We start from the raw sequence: 13,871 nt of genomic DNA on the forward strand, positions 1-13,871 counted from the left end.
TCCATAGAACTGCAGCACAAGCCTGTCAATGTTCCATCTGTTTCCGAGCCACAAAGATTTAAACAAAAAATAAATAAAGAGGATTTATATGGATTGCCTCAATATTTCAATCACTAAAACTGCGTGACATTCTAAAACGTAGGCTACACAAAGAATACATCATCAATAAGGTTTATACTGAACTTTGCCTTTTAACCCAAAAAAGGGCAAGACCATAAAGAGAAATCAGAAAATTAATTTATTGCTATTTACTGTCACCGCCTTCAGTCACCACCCTGAGCACTGCCCACAGTCCCACTCTCCTTTTGCCAAACCCCCAGACAACATCGCACCCATGCCATTGCTGAGCAACAGCAACACGGAAACATGTCGAGAAAGCGCTGTTCAGTCTGGATGTCAGGAAACTACATCATTGCACCGTAGGGCTGTGACGGTCGCCGTGACAACCGTTGTCTATTGCCAGCGGCGGTAGTGCATGTGACGTCACACACTCTATAACAAGCATAATACAAACAAGTATTGTATACAAGTGTAATAATAGTAACAGTTGCAAATTGTTTTATTTAGACTATAAGTCTATGCTAATTCACAAATTACCTCAAACTCCATACACGGCATTTGATCCTTTAGATTGGCAGGTTTGAGCGCAGGAAAATACAGTACAGAATACAGAAACCAAATACTACATCGCAAATCTGGAATAATTTCCATTCATGTCACCCATCCGCATTTGTACAAGTGTCTTCAAGTTGACGTGACCGCAAACACTCGGCTGGTCAGGTTTGTATTTACTGCAGTGCATTCGGTGTTTGAAAAAAAAAAACATGAATTACCATTCTGAAACATCCTGTTTGAAGCGCGTTTGAAGAGGTGGTTGATTGTCTCCTGTCGTCGCCGATTCGGGGTCTGAGTTCGGCTCAAACATATAAGGCCGGACAACATTTCCCTCAGCAGTGACCATCATTACCGGTGTTTCTATTGACCTTACTTGTGAGTATCACCAATCCACAGCAGGCTACAGCAAACATGACCCCAGTTACCTGTGGTTGCCCTGTTGTTCTCTGAGTGACGCACGGACAGGCCAACCACAGGTAACTAGGGTCATGTATGCTGTAGCCTGCTGTGGATTGGATCAGAAGAGAGGCTCATGAATATTAATTAGACAGGCCAAAATCGACCTGTTCTTTACAGAGCTCCTGAGAGAGGAGCTGTAAAAACATATTGGGATGGTATTTGGTACTTATACCGCAAATATATATTCTTAAGGACATCAAGACTTAAAATAAAACTCCAGAAAGGTGTAAAATATGTGACCTTTAATATGTTACCATAGACATTGTGCTACCTGCTCATATAATATTAATTTTATTTATGCAGGTCTTAAAAAGGCCTTTAAAAGTCTTACATTTTATCTTAAAAATCCTGCAGATACCCTGACCAATCATCCCCATCCCCCCATCACACCCTCAGCTCAAATCTCCTGGATTTTGGTACCCAAATGATGACAGGTATGCTCCTCCTCCTCCACCTACTATGGTAAACATACAAGAACAGTAAGAGACAATTACTTGAAAAAAACACAACATTTCTAAAACAAAATAAGAGCAGAAGCTACAACAGAGGTGTGTAGAATAGCAGAAAAAAATTAGTATTGTATATTGTATATTTTTTAAAATAGAGTTGTAAATGTAAGTCAAAGCTTTGCGGTGACCGGGATTTCACCAAGTACAACATGTTCCTGGGTCAACATCTTTGTTGATCCTGGAACAACATTCCAATTAACCAATCAGAATTGAGGGATAACTTTTCAGGAAATAACTGTTTTAGGCTTACGATCAGGGTTAGGTGCTTCTACACCCTTGTTAATCAGCTATCATTTCACACTGATTTTAGGAATAAATAATGGGTAGGGATTGGGTTCAGTCTATATTTTTGGACCGTTATGTTGATCCAGGAACATGTCTTACTTGGCAAAATCACAGCGACCAAGCTTTGTTCATCAAAACTTAGCTAATTATAGGTTAGTTTTAACCACAGTAACTAGTAAAGCATGTTTTTGTGAGGTGTTTCTCTTTGTGACAGTATTCAAGGCTGTGCAGATGTAATCTCCACTGTGTGTGAAGTCAGTCTCATCTACGATGAATGTGTCTATGGTCACATTGGTGTCTGTTCCATTAAACTTCCAGCTGAATGAGGCAGCAGGTTCAGAATTTGCAGAGCAAGAGAGCAACACATAAAACCCTAAATCCACCTCATTGGACACTGATCTGTTATCAGATGAGAAGATGATGCTGTTGCTAGGAGACAGAGGACTGTTATCTTTCATCTAGGGTTGGGCGATATGGCCAAAAAAACTATCACGCTAAATTTTTAAATATCAGTCGATATCGATAATTATCACGATAAATTTCAAATCTTTATTTCTTTCAAATTTAAAGGCATATTTTGCTCCTAAGTGAAAGTTGTAGAAACCAGACTGTTAATTGTGGTTTTAAACTACTCTTTATTGTCAGAACATGACAGACACTTCACGTTTTTGAATTCTTTACACTTTTCCAGTAATTTTGCTTAATAAAATAAATACCTTAATAGAAAAAATTCTTAGTTTCTTGTGCTAACATGTGATATTGCTTCAAATATATTTAACAGGTTTGTGTTGCCTGACTTTGATGGCGCAAATCTTTGGTACAGTTTGAAGTGCAGGCTGCAATATTAATAACATGACAATAATATGACAGTTGGCAGTAGTAGGCCATAGCTTGAGTTAGAATGCAGATGTAAATTTATATTCATTAACAAAAATAGTAACGTGTAAAAATTGTAACAACCTCTTTATTATGGTAAAATGTTATAATTCTGACTGTTTCAGTAATATTACAATTAACCATTGGTATTTCATAGTAGTGTACATTTACATCACATAGTGTACAGTTATACATAGTGTACAGTTATATACATACAGTAGCAGACACACACAGAACATTGACTACAATATTTTTTGGTAATTCCATTAATGTAAAACCTTGATCTTGTGAAAATCTAACAAGTGACCATCAACATCAAAATTAACAACTTAAAATGTCAAACCAATCAATTAAACTTTCTAATGTAAAGATAAATATTATTTAGATGTAATGCTATTTCTGAAATGTTAAAATACAAAAATAAAATAATTTTTGTGGAATCAATGAATTGTAATATTTTTTTCATGCTGATTAGACTCATTAAATGTGATTTTTAGTCAAAACCAGAAATGTATACAATGTACCATTGTATAAATGCACCACCATTTTTCACCACTCTATAAATGCAGCTTCTAGGAAATATATCTGCTCTCAGCATTTCTGCTTCATCTACAAGTTGTCAGGGCTGTAGTTTTTAACTTCCCTTTACGTGACTGAACTTTGAACAGTTTTTTATAAGATGAACTGGTGTTCCCTTTTAGTCAGTCATGTTCGACGTTACGTCAGTGACTGACGAACTGGGATCTCGCTAGAGAGACCAGTTACTTTAGAATACTAACAAAACAAGCCAATAAATGTTGGCGTGCGATCTTTGCGTCGCGCACCCCGCCCCGCAGCGCGGGTATATAAAGAGAGCGAGTGCAGTCGCACATTCAGCTTTTCGCTTCAGAGCCGAGCCTTTCAGCTGGTCTGGTTACCAAGAAAGAATGCCTGCAAGACAGCATTTCTCAAGCAGTGTTGGTGTTACGGCGTGTCAGCGGGGGTTGCTCATCCAGTGCTGCTGCCTGTGGTGTTTGAACGGTGTGCTGCAGCTCGTCAAACTGCGGTCGTGCTGCGACCTCTCCTGGGCGCTTCAACACTTTTATTACTAAAAGAGCAAATCTAAAAGAGCTCCCCCAAGAAAGACGGTGGGTTACGACCAATCCTGGACCTGCGCATTCTGAACCGGGCCCTTCACAGGCTCCCATTCAGGATGTTAACGCAGAAACTTATCTTTCAATGCGTTCGTCCGCACGATTGGTTTGCAGCGATCGACCTGAAGGACGCGTACTTTCATATTTCGATCCTCCCACGACACAGGCCATTTCTTCACTTCGCATTCAAGTGGGCGAGCATATCAGTACAAGGTCCTCCCTTCGGGCTATCCCTGTCGCCTCGTGTCTTCACCAAAGTCGTGGAGGCAGCCCTCGTCCCGTTGAAGGAAAGAGGCGTTCGCATTCTCACCTACCTTGACGACTGGCTCATACTGGCCCAGTCTCGAGCACAGTTGTGCGAACACAGGGATGTGTTACTCAGCCACCTCAGCTGGTTGGGGCTTCGGGTCAACTGGGAAAAGTGCAAACTCTCCCCCATGCAGAGGATCTCTTTTCTCGGTATGGAGTTGGACTCTGTCAATCTAACAGTAAACCTCTCAGTAGAGCGCACTCGGTCCATGCTGAACTGCCTGGAGTCATTTCAGCGCAGGAGGGCGGTTCCTCTGAAACAGTTTCAGAGGCTCCTGGGGCATATGGCATCAGCTGCCGCTGTCACGCCGCTCAGATTGCTTCATATGAGACCCCTCCAACATTGGCTTCACGACCGAGTCCCGAAATGGGTATGGCAACGCGGTACTCGCCAGGTCTCAGTCACCCCATCCTGCCGCCAGACCTTCAGCCCATGGTCGGACCTTGCCTTTCTTCGGGCGGGAGTTCCCCTAGTGCAAGTGTCCAGGCATGTTGCTGTCTCAACAGATGCCTCTGCCATAGGCTGGGGTGCCATGTGCAACGGGTGTGCAGCATCGGGCCTCGTCTGCAGTGACATATCAATTACCTCGAGTTGCTAGCAGTATGACCTGCTCTGCGCCGCTTCAAATCGCTGCTTCACGACAAGCACGTACTGGTCCGGATGGACAATATTGCGACCATTGCTTACATCAACCACCAGGGCGGTCTACGCTCCCGTTCCCAGAACTGATGCTCCTTGCGACAGCCCCTCCTTGGCGTATTGCTCTGAGGAAGGATCTCCTTTCTCAGAGAGAGGGCACCCTCTGGCACCCGCGCCCGGACTTGTGGAATCTCCACGTGTGGTCTCTGGACGGGACGCGGAGGTTCTAGGTGATCTACCTCCAGCGGTAGTGAACACCATCACTTCAGCTAGAGCGCCCGCTACGAGGCACGCCTATGCGCTGAAGTGGAACCTGTTCGTTGATTGGTGTTCTTCCCGGCGGGAGGACCCCCGTAGATGCCCGATCGCGGTCGTGCTCTCCTTTCTGCAAGAAGGGCTGGAGCGAAGGCTGTCTCCCTCCACCCTCAAAGTGTATGTTGCCGCCATCGCCGCACATCACGATGCAGTAGATGGCAAGTCTGTTGGGAAGCATGACTTGGTCATCAGGTTCCTTAGGGGTGTGAGGAGGCTGAATCCTTCGCGCCCCCACCTGGTACCCTCTTGGGATCTCCCCTTGGTCCTGATGTCCTTGAAGGAGGAGCACTTCGAACCTCTGCAGTCAGTAGAGCTTAAGTTTCTGTCGCTAAAGACAGTGCTCCTCACTGCATTCTCTTCGGTCAAGAGGATGTTGTCCTGAGACCCCGGCCTGGATATGTGCCCAAAGTTCCCACCACACCTTTTAGGGATCAGGTGGTGAACTTGCAAGCGCTTCCCCGGGAGGAGGCGGACCCAGCCACTGCTCTGCTCTGTCCCGTTCGCGCTTTGTGCATTTACGTGGACCGCACGCAGAGCATCAGGACCTCAAAACCAGCTCTTTGTCTGCTTTGGAGGACAGCAGAAGGGAAAGGCTGTCTCCAAACAAAGACTTGCCCACTAGATAGTGGAGGCTATAGTCTTAGAGCTGCCGGCTGGGCAATACCTGACACATTTGCGAGATTCTATAATCTCCGTGTAGAGCCTTTGTCCTCTCGTGTACTTACCTCAGAGGGTCAGTAGCACTGAACCCGCTCGATGTCGATCACGCTTGCTGCGCCATTCCCCTCTACAGACCGGATACGTGCGCTAAAGTGCTTCTCAGTTCAGTTTCCTTTTTGGTGAACCCTGTTGAAGTTCCTCCCGCACCCTCGGCGGTCAGGCATGGCGGAGCGCCAGACGCCAGGTCCAGCTCTCACACACGACAAGGTCAGCCCTTGTGCTGGGCTAGGTGCCCGTGTGTAGTGATTCCCCCTTCGGGTGATCCCACATGTGTATTCTTCCACGGCACGGCTTCCCTCACGGTAAGCCCGTGTCGTTCCCTGGCCTTTTGTCCTTTTGCTGTCTCTGCTGTGTATTGATCTCACCCCAGGTTGGCTGAGTCTACCGCAGGGACTTCCATATGTAGTACTGCCCTATGGCCAGTCCATATGTGTAACTTCCACATGATACCTCCTTTATGTAGGATGTGGCTTCTGTAGCGTTCCCCTACTTGAGTACGCTTTCCCAGTGTTATCCAATATCCCACTGTACGGAACAGCAGTGGCAGACACCTTTGCCTATGCCCTGTCCTATCTTGCCGGCTTTCGCAGGGCACTGGAGGGGGTCAGCAATAGTGGCGTTTTCCATACAGATCCCAATTTGTCAGTCACTGACGTAACGTCGAACGTTACTGACTGAAAGGGAACGTCTCGGTTATGTATGTAACCCTCGTTCCCTGAAAGAGGGAACGGAGATGTTACGTTCCGTCGCCACAGTTGCTGTACCACCGCTGTACGGCCAAGGCACACCGTCTCGACTCCTCAGCGAAAAACTGAAAACTGAAAAACCTGCACCGCTATGTTTACAGGTTAGTGAATTTTTACTGCTTTTTCGCATTTTAAAAACTGAACTACTGTCATATGCTGCAGTTTTTTCTCTTAAATATTTAATAGAGAAATTATGCAGTAGTTTTCCTTTGTGAAATGATTATGTGCTAAATTTAGTTCACCAGAACAAAGCTGTCGTAAAATCTTTATATAATCTCTTGCAACATTTACAGACTATCTTTACAAAGTTTGCTGTTTGAGATGGTGAAAAGATATTGATTTCAATCATTTTTCTTTTCCTGTATTATTTCCTCTGAATATCTCTCCTCCCATTGATCTGAACTGATTTACTCAATAAATTCAAGAATCCATGAACATGGACTTTTTTTCCCTTTTATTTTTTTACATTTGCTAAGAACTTGCTAAGAATGTTGGATAAACATAAAATTATATATATATATTTTTTTATTATTATATTAGACTATGTATATAAGGAAATATGTATATTAGACAGGAAAGCTGATTCTGCTCAACTCTGTTGTGCCAATATATCCATGGAAACACAGAAGACAAAATACAACAAATGCAGTGGATGTGGCAGAATGAGTCCAGTAAATGTGAAATCATGGTCTTTAGCATGGACCATGGTCTTTCTCTGCATGACACATTCCTGAAAGACAGAGTCAGCTTCAGTAAGAGCTCTCCTCCGGATCTATGAGGCCTCCATCATCATCAACGATGTGAAGATGAGTGATCAGGGAGTTTACAGCTGTGATTACACAACCTTCCCTAGCGGCAGTCATACAGGACAAACCACTCTTACAGTGTTAGAAGGTACGTAAGTAAATGCCACTCATTTAAACTGACCAAGGCATCTAAAGAAACTGTTGCTGTTATTGTAAGTAGAAGGCCTAGTAATAGTACATTAGCCTGATCATATTAAGCATTATAAGTAGGCTATGTCATTTATATACTTTTTCCTTTTTATTTTCTCACCCACCTCTTCTACCCCTAAACCCAACCATTCTGGGGACTAAAAGGAGCAATAATCTGACAGGGGTCCGATTTCGGCACCAACCTGGTCCTCGAATTTGATTGGCACATATGATCCAATACTGCAGGGACTTTTCCCTGAATGTATCACTCCATTTGTCTGCGTTTGAGTATTCTAGATAGAGTTTGTGTGTTAGTGGTGGGGTATTGATTCTTTTTTCAGTTTACATAGTTAAGCCAGTAGGTGTCAATAGTAAACTATCTTTATGAGTGAGTCATTGAATCATTGACTGATTTGATCAACAAGATTCATTCAGGAGTGCCACCAGTGGACAGGACCTTTCATCATTATTGTGAAATAGAAAATAGACAAAAGTACCTAGCAACAGTGTTGGGCAAGTTACTCTGAAAATGTCATCAAATTACTGATTACTCTTTTTAAAGTAATCACGTTGCTGTTCTGATTACTTTATTTCTAAAGTAATTAGTTAAATTACGTTACTTTTTTCTCCATGAAATTTATGAAATCCCAGCATACACGCTACCGATAAATATCTGTTATTAAAGCATCAACATTCACAGAACACTGTTATTTTTAACTAAAGCAAGCGGCTGCTACGTGCATGGTTTGGCATGGCAGAATGCCAGCAAAGAGAGCTGCATTTATAGGCTAATCTCTAAAAGACATCTCAGTTCATCGCAATCTCACAAATCTCTGTTAATACAATAAATATATGCATAATGAATCTTTCATAATGTCTACAATTCGTGTGTTATAATGAGAGGATTCGTGAGCACGCACAGTTCAGCACTGCATTGCTCAACGCTGCAAACACGTGTTATAGCCTAAATAGAAAGTCTGCATTCGCTTGCACCTGTCAATCGTTTATATTTTATATTAGTTCATTTTGCTTTTGTGCAATAGATGAATAACAATTTATTTGTTTTAGATATTTTATGTTTAGATATTTCTATTTTGCGGAAGTCCCGTGAATCATTTTATTCTCCCGCAACCCTCACACACACAAATCGCCCATCTTGTCCCGCGCCGGACTCTGTTGCGTCGGGGCTCGCGGGAGAGCAGGTCTCAGATGATAAAACACTGCATTCTGTCAGCAATGTAACGCGCCAGTAACGTATAGAGACCTCGGCTTGTAACTATACTCTAATTACGATTTTGAAAATGATAACGCGTTAAATTACTCAGTTGCTAAAAAAGTAATCAGTAACGCGTTGTTAAGTAATGCGTTACTGCCCAACAGTGCCTAGCAATATATATATTTTAAATTATAATATTAACTTGTTTTATGAATTGTTGTAATGCTGATGGTCTGACTATAAGCAAATGTGCATCCACGACATGCCTTACTGTAATTATGAGATTCCAATGTGTCCTTGTAGAACTCGTAATTACAACCTGAAAACTGACCACCACGAATTCACCAGAACAAAACCCTGAGTTAGGATAGGATAGGAATAAAAGTGGAAAGTTTGGTGTATGTAAGTGCTACTAAAGTGGAGATTTCTGGCTCAGTGCGGGCTCAGTGTTCCACTACTCTGAAACAACACACAGAAACATGCAGTCATTTAGCAGACACTGTTATCCAAAGCGACAAATGAGGACAATGGAAGCAATCAAAATCAACAAGAGAGCAATGATATGCAAATGCTATAACAAGCCTCAGTTTGCTTAAAATTCTTACAATGCAATGGGGCAGAGTTAGGAAAGGGGTTGATATAAAGGTAATCATTAACAATTAAATGTGAGTAGCAAATCAAATTAATTTCACAGACAAAACACTTCAAAACAGGGTCAATAAAATGATTTTACTTAAGCACCAGGCCTTAACCTATTTTAAAAAATATAATAGACTTGATGATATTTTATATTGAGCCATGTCCATGATGTTAAAGTTTAACTAAGAAATGTAATACATACATTAAAAATAAGAGAACTGTAGTTATATCACCTTTTTGGAAAAAGATCATGAAGGATATAATTAGACAATCAGATTGTCACAACCACATGGACTTTCTTTGTGTTTTCACCGTTTCCGCCTGTAATTATGAGATTCCAATGTGTCCTTGTAGAACTCGTAATTACAACCTGAAAACTGACCACCACGAATTCACCAGAACAAAACCCTGAGTTAGGATAGGATAGGAATAAAAGTGGAAAGTTTGGTGTATGTAAGTGCTACTAAAGTGGAGATTTCTGGCTCAGTGCGGGCTCAGTGTTCCACTACTCTGAAACAACACACAGAAACATGCAGTCATTTAGCAGACACTGTTATCCAAAGCGACAAATGAGGACAATGGAAGCAATCAAAATCAACAAATACAAATTTGTTGTATTTTTAGTGGTTGTCATGGTTATTGATTTGACCATGTTATTATGTTCAGGTGTGTCTTGTTATTATCCTCATTAGGTCTGTGTATTTAAGTTCCTGTCTGTTCAGTTTGAGGTTGTCGGGTCTCGTCAATGTTACGTGTATGGCCAGTCTTCCCTTGTTTGGATTTACCCATCTGTGGATTTATTAAAGACTGCTTGTCTTCATCTCGTCTTCGTGTGTGTTTATCTACACAGTTCAGTGACATAGATCATATAACTTCCATATAAATAATGGACACAAAAATGTGATTATTAAAACTATTTATTTATTTTAATAAATAAATATAGCCATTTATTTAATTTTCATTAGTAACATTGAGCTCAGGTCAAAAGGTGAATTTAGTCATGAACGTAACCTGTTTATCGTTAACCACTATCACTTATTTTATTTGTCCAGTACAAGGAAGAAAGAATGAGGATGTGTCTTCTAATGTCTGTAAGTACATTTAAAACATCATTTGACAAAGACATTTGCAGAAGAGATCAAAATGAAATTTTAAACTGAAATACTGTAAACTTGTATTTTCTGTACTTGTGTTGGGAGAAAATCCATAGAATAAATGTAATCATTGTCAAGTATGTTAAGCAGACAAGACTGAACTACTCTTATTCATAAGAAAGCATAATCAAGCCAAAATATTGAATAAATTAACACAGATGGTGGGAATTCTATAAAGAACAGGTGTTAAATATGCTTTCTACTGTGTGCACTACTTGATATCTTAACATACTTGACTTCAATGTGGCAGGTGCTTTATATGGATTGCAAATGGCTTTGTTTTTGTTTTTTCTTCTGGAAGGTGATCTAAAGACAAGAGCTTTAAGGGGGAGCTGTAACAAATTTATAGCCTAATAAAATATGGATAGTATGAACATTGGGACCCGGGGTCTGTCTAATCACAGTAATTAGCCAATCAGTGCAATAATATAAGTGATATATCTCTATGTGACGCTGTAATCCAAGCGATAATAGTGGACTGGATTACCTTCTTTTTAAAGGTAAATGTTTAATTTTTAGGTGTTTGTATGTATTAATTATGACAGGCTATAATAAAAACAAGTAGGCCTATACTCATTGTTGTCTGTGGTTTCAGAATTTGCTGTGGGTGTATAGGATGGCTTAAATGAGTGCAAGATTTTCCGGCCTGAAATTGTGTCCCTGTCCGCCCTTGACGACCAGAATAAAATGTCACTTCCTTATGTCTTTTGCCTGAGTAAAGTTGTGTTCAGGTCTAAAGGTGATTTCATTCATGAATGTGGCCTTTGTCTTTCATTATCCACTATCAGTTTTATCTTCTTGTATTGGCCCAGTGCAGGAAAGAAAGAATGAGGATGTGTCTGATGATTTCTGAGAAGCTGTTTCATGCATGGGGTCAATAGTATAGCTAAGCCTGAGTAATTTATGCATTATAAATAAACATAAATATAATTAATATTTAAATGTAAAAACACTAGTCAAAAATAATGAATAAATGAGCACAGACAAGATGTCAAAATGTGTAGGACTTAAAGAACTGGTGTTCAATCTGCTTTCTACTGAGTTCTGTGTGTGCAGATTCCATGTGAGCCTGCAAATGATCATTACAATCTGCAGATATGATTCTATGTTATTAGTACTTGTATGTCATGTTTTCACGTCATTAACAGACATTTCGCTTTTATAACTCAGTGTATACGGTAATGGCTTTGACCCTAATCTTTTACTGTTACAGAAATATACTTCTGTATTTGTGACTTTGTAAGGAAATATGTAAGGAAAAAATACCTTTGTCCATTGTGAAACACAAGTTTATAATTAAACTGCATGAGTGGAGCACATAGAACAAACAGTTCTCAGTTGATGCAACAGTTTATAATATTTCAGTAATAGGCCATATACAATTTATTTATCTTTAAATTGTAAAAAAAATAAATAATAATAATTATACAGCCTGATAGATCATCTTGCCGTAGATGCTTTTCAGTGTTTTCACTTCCTCACCCGCGCACAGGAGGAGGGTTTGATACCTGAACGGAGATGATACACAAGCATGTAATAAATTAAACCAACCAAACGACTTCCTTACTGTCTTACCGCAAAGTCACAGAAAAGAATAAATAGCACTTATTTTGTGATGCAGCCAAAACACACATATGATGCTCTACAATGGGATGAACTGGACTGGACTGCTCACCTGAGGAGGAGTAGGAGCCCTTGGCCTTCTTGAATCTTCAAGTTTTACATTCTCATACACATTTTCATGTTTGTCATTCTCGTATATATGTTCACTCATCTTCCCTGGAACCGTTCCATCTCCTCTAGCCTTCTGCAAATCAATAATTTATTTATAGTTTGCGTCCAACAATTTTTTCTTAAATTATAATCAAAACATCAGACAGAATGTTGTCACTTGAGGTTAAATTAAATGTAAAATATTTTGCTGATAAACAAATGATGAAACAGAAAGCCCACTATAAATGGTACTAATGCCTATAATGATTGAATATTTGTCAATATCCATAGTTTAAGTGTGATCATCAGCATGTCTTTGTGCAGAAACATGTGAAAGATTAAAGTCCATTTGAGCTTACTGTAAATATAAACTTATCTATCAATAAACTCTTTAATTTATGGAAGCCCGTTTCCGCCACTGAATAAAAAAATATAATTTTGTAAGTCATAATAATGAGAAACTTTCTCAAAATTATGACTTAGTATCTCGTTATATTGAGAAACTTTCTCGTAATAATGAGAAACTTTCTCAAAATTATGACTTAGTATCTCGTTATATTGAGAAACTTTCTCGTAATAATGAGAAACTTTCTCAAAATTATGACTTAGTATCTCGTTATATTGAGAAACTTTCTCGTAATAATGAGAAACTTTCTCAAAATTATGACTTAGTATCTCGTTATATTGAGAAACTTTCTCGTAATAATGAGAAACTTTCTCTTAAGAATTACTTAGTTTCTCGTAAGAATGACTTAGCCTAATCTACAAAAAAAGAAAAAGAAAAAAGACTTACTCGGCGCATGCGCAACGCAAGAGTAACAGCACGCTAGCGCCATCTGTTGGTCAAAGCCATGCAGGAACACCGCTAACATTGCTTTGTTCTGTAATCTAAAGTGTATCATGCTTCAGTCTGTCATTAAATAACGATTTCAGATAAATTATCTGTATGTAGTCTTTTGTGTAATAGTTACTCTGCCAGATAGTTATGGCTGCAAACATTCCAGACCAATATTTCAGTTAAGAAATCCAGGCATTTCATGAAGAAATGAAAGCCATTACACATATAAACTTAATTTATAGATGTGTATTTCGATGATTTATTAGTTTTATTAGCTGTCCATTTCATGCATCACATGCAATGTTTGCAGTGTTCCTGCATGGCTTTGACCAACAGATGGCGCTAGCGTGCTGTCACTCTTGCGTTGCGCATGCGTCGAGTAAGTCATTATTTCGAGAAAGTTTCTCATTATTATGAGAAAATAAGTCATTATTATGATCAAATAAGTCATTATTTCGAGAAAGTTTCTCATTATTATGAGATGTTGAGTCATTATTATGAGAAAATAAGTCATTATTATGAGGAAGTTTCTCATAATTATGAGAAAATAAGTCATTATTTTGAGAAAATAAGTCATTATTATGAGAAAGTTTCTAGAAGTAATGGCTTATTTTCTCAAAATAATGACTTATTTTCTCATAATGAGAAATCTCTTGCGTTGCGCATGTGTCGAGTAAGTCTTTTTTTGTGTGTGTGTGGATTAGGCTAAGTCATTATTACGAGAAACCAGTGGTGGAAAGAGTACTGAAAAAATATACTCAAGTAAAAG

The 13,871-nt window shown here is 39.7% G+C and overlaps 1 protein-coding gene and 1 long non-coding RNA gene across 2 annotated transcripts in view; both read right to left on the reverse strand.

Annotated features, from left to right (window-relative positions):
* Window positions 1-13,871, reverse strand: part of LOC107582154 (carcinoembryonic antigen-related cell adhesion molecule 20-like) — a 26,895-nt gene that overhangs the window by 5,705 nt on the left and 7,319 nt on the right. The window lies entirely within an intron of this gene.
* Window positions 11,928-13,871, reverse strand: part of LOC107582155 (uncharacterized) — a 3,860-nt gene continuing 1,916 nt past the window's right edge. Inside the window, exons 2-3 of the long non-coding RNA XR_001608911.1 lie at window positions 12,227-12,358; window positions 11,928-12,059 (exon numbers count right to left, since the gene is read on the reverse strand). This is a non-coding gene — a long non-coding RNA (uncharacterized lncRNA). The remainder of the gene's footprint in view (window positions 12,060-12,226; window positions 12,359-13,871) is intronic.

Source organism: Sinocyclocheilus grahami, unplaced genomic scaffold (assembly GCF_001515645.1).
Source record: "Sinocyclocheilus grahami isolate Dianchi unplaced genomic scaffold, SAMN03320097.WGS_v1.1 scaffold40.1, whole genome shotgun sequence".
Lineage (NCBI taxonomy): Eukaryota > Metazoa > Chordata > Actinopteri > Cypriniformes > Cyprinidae > Sinocyclocheilus > Sinocyclocheilus grahami.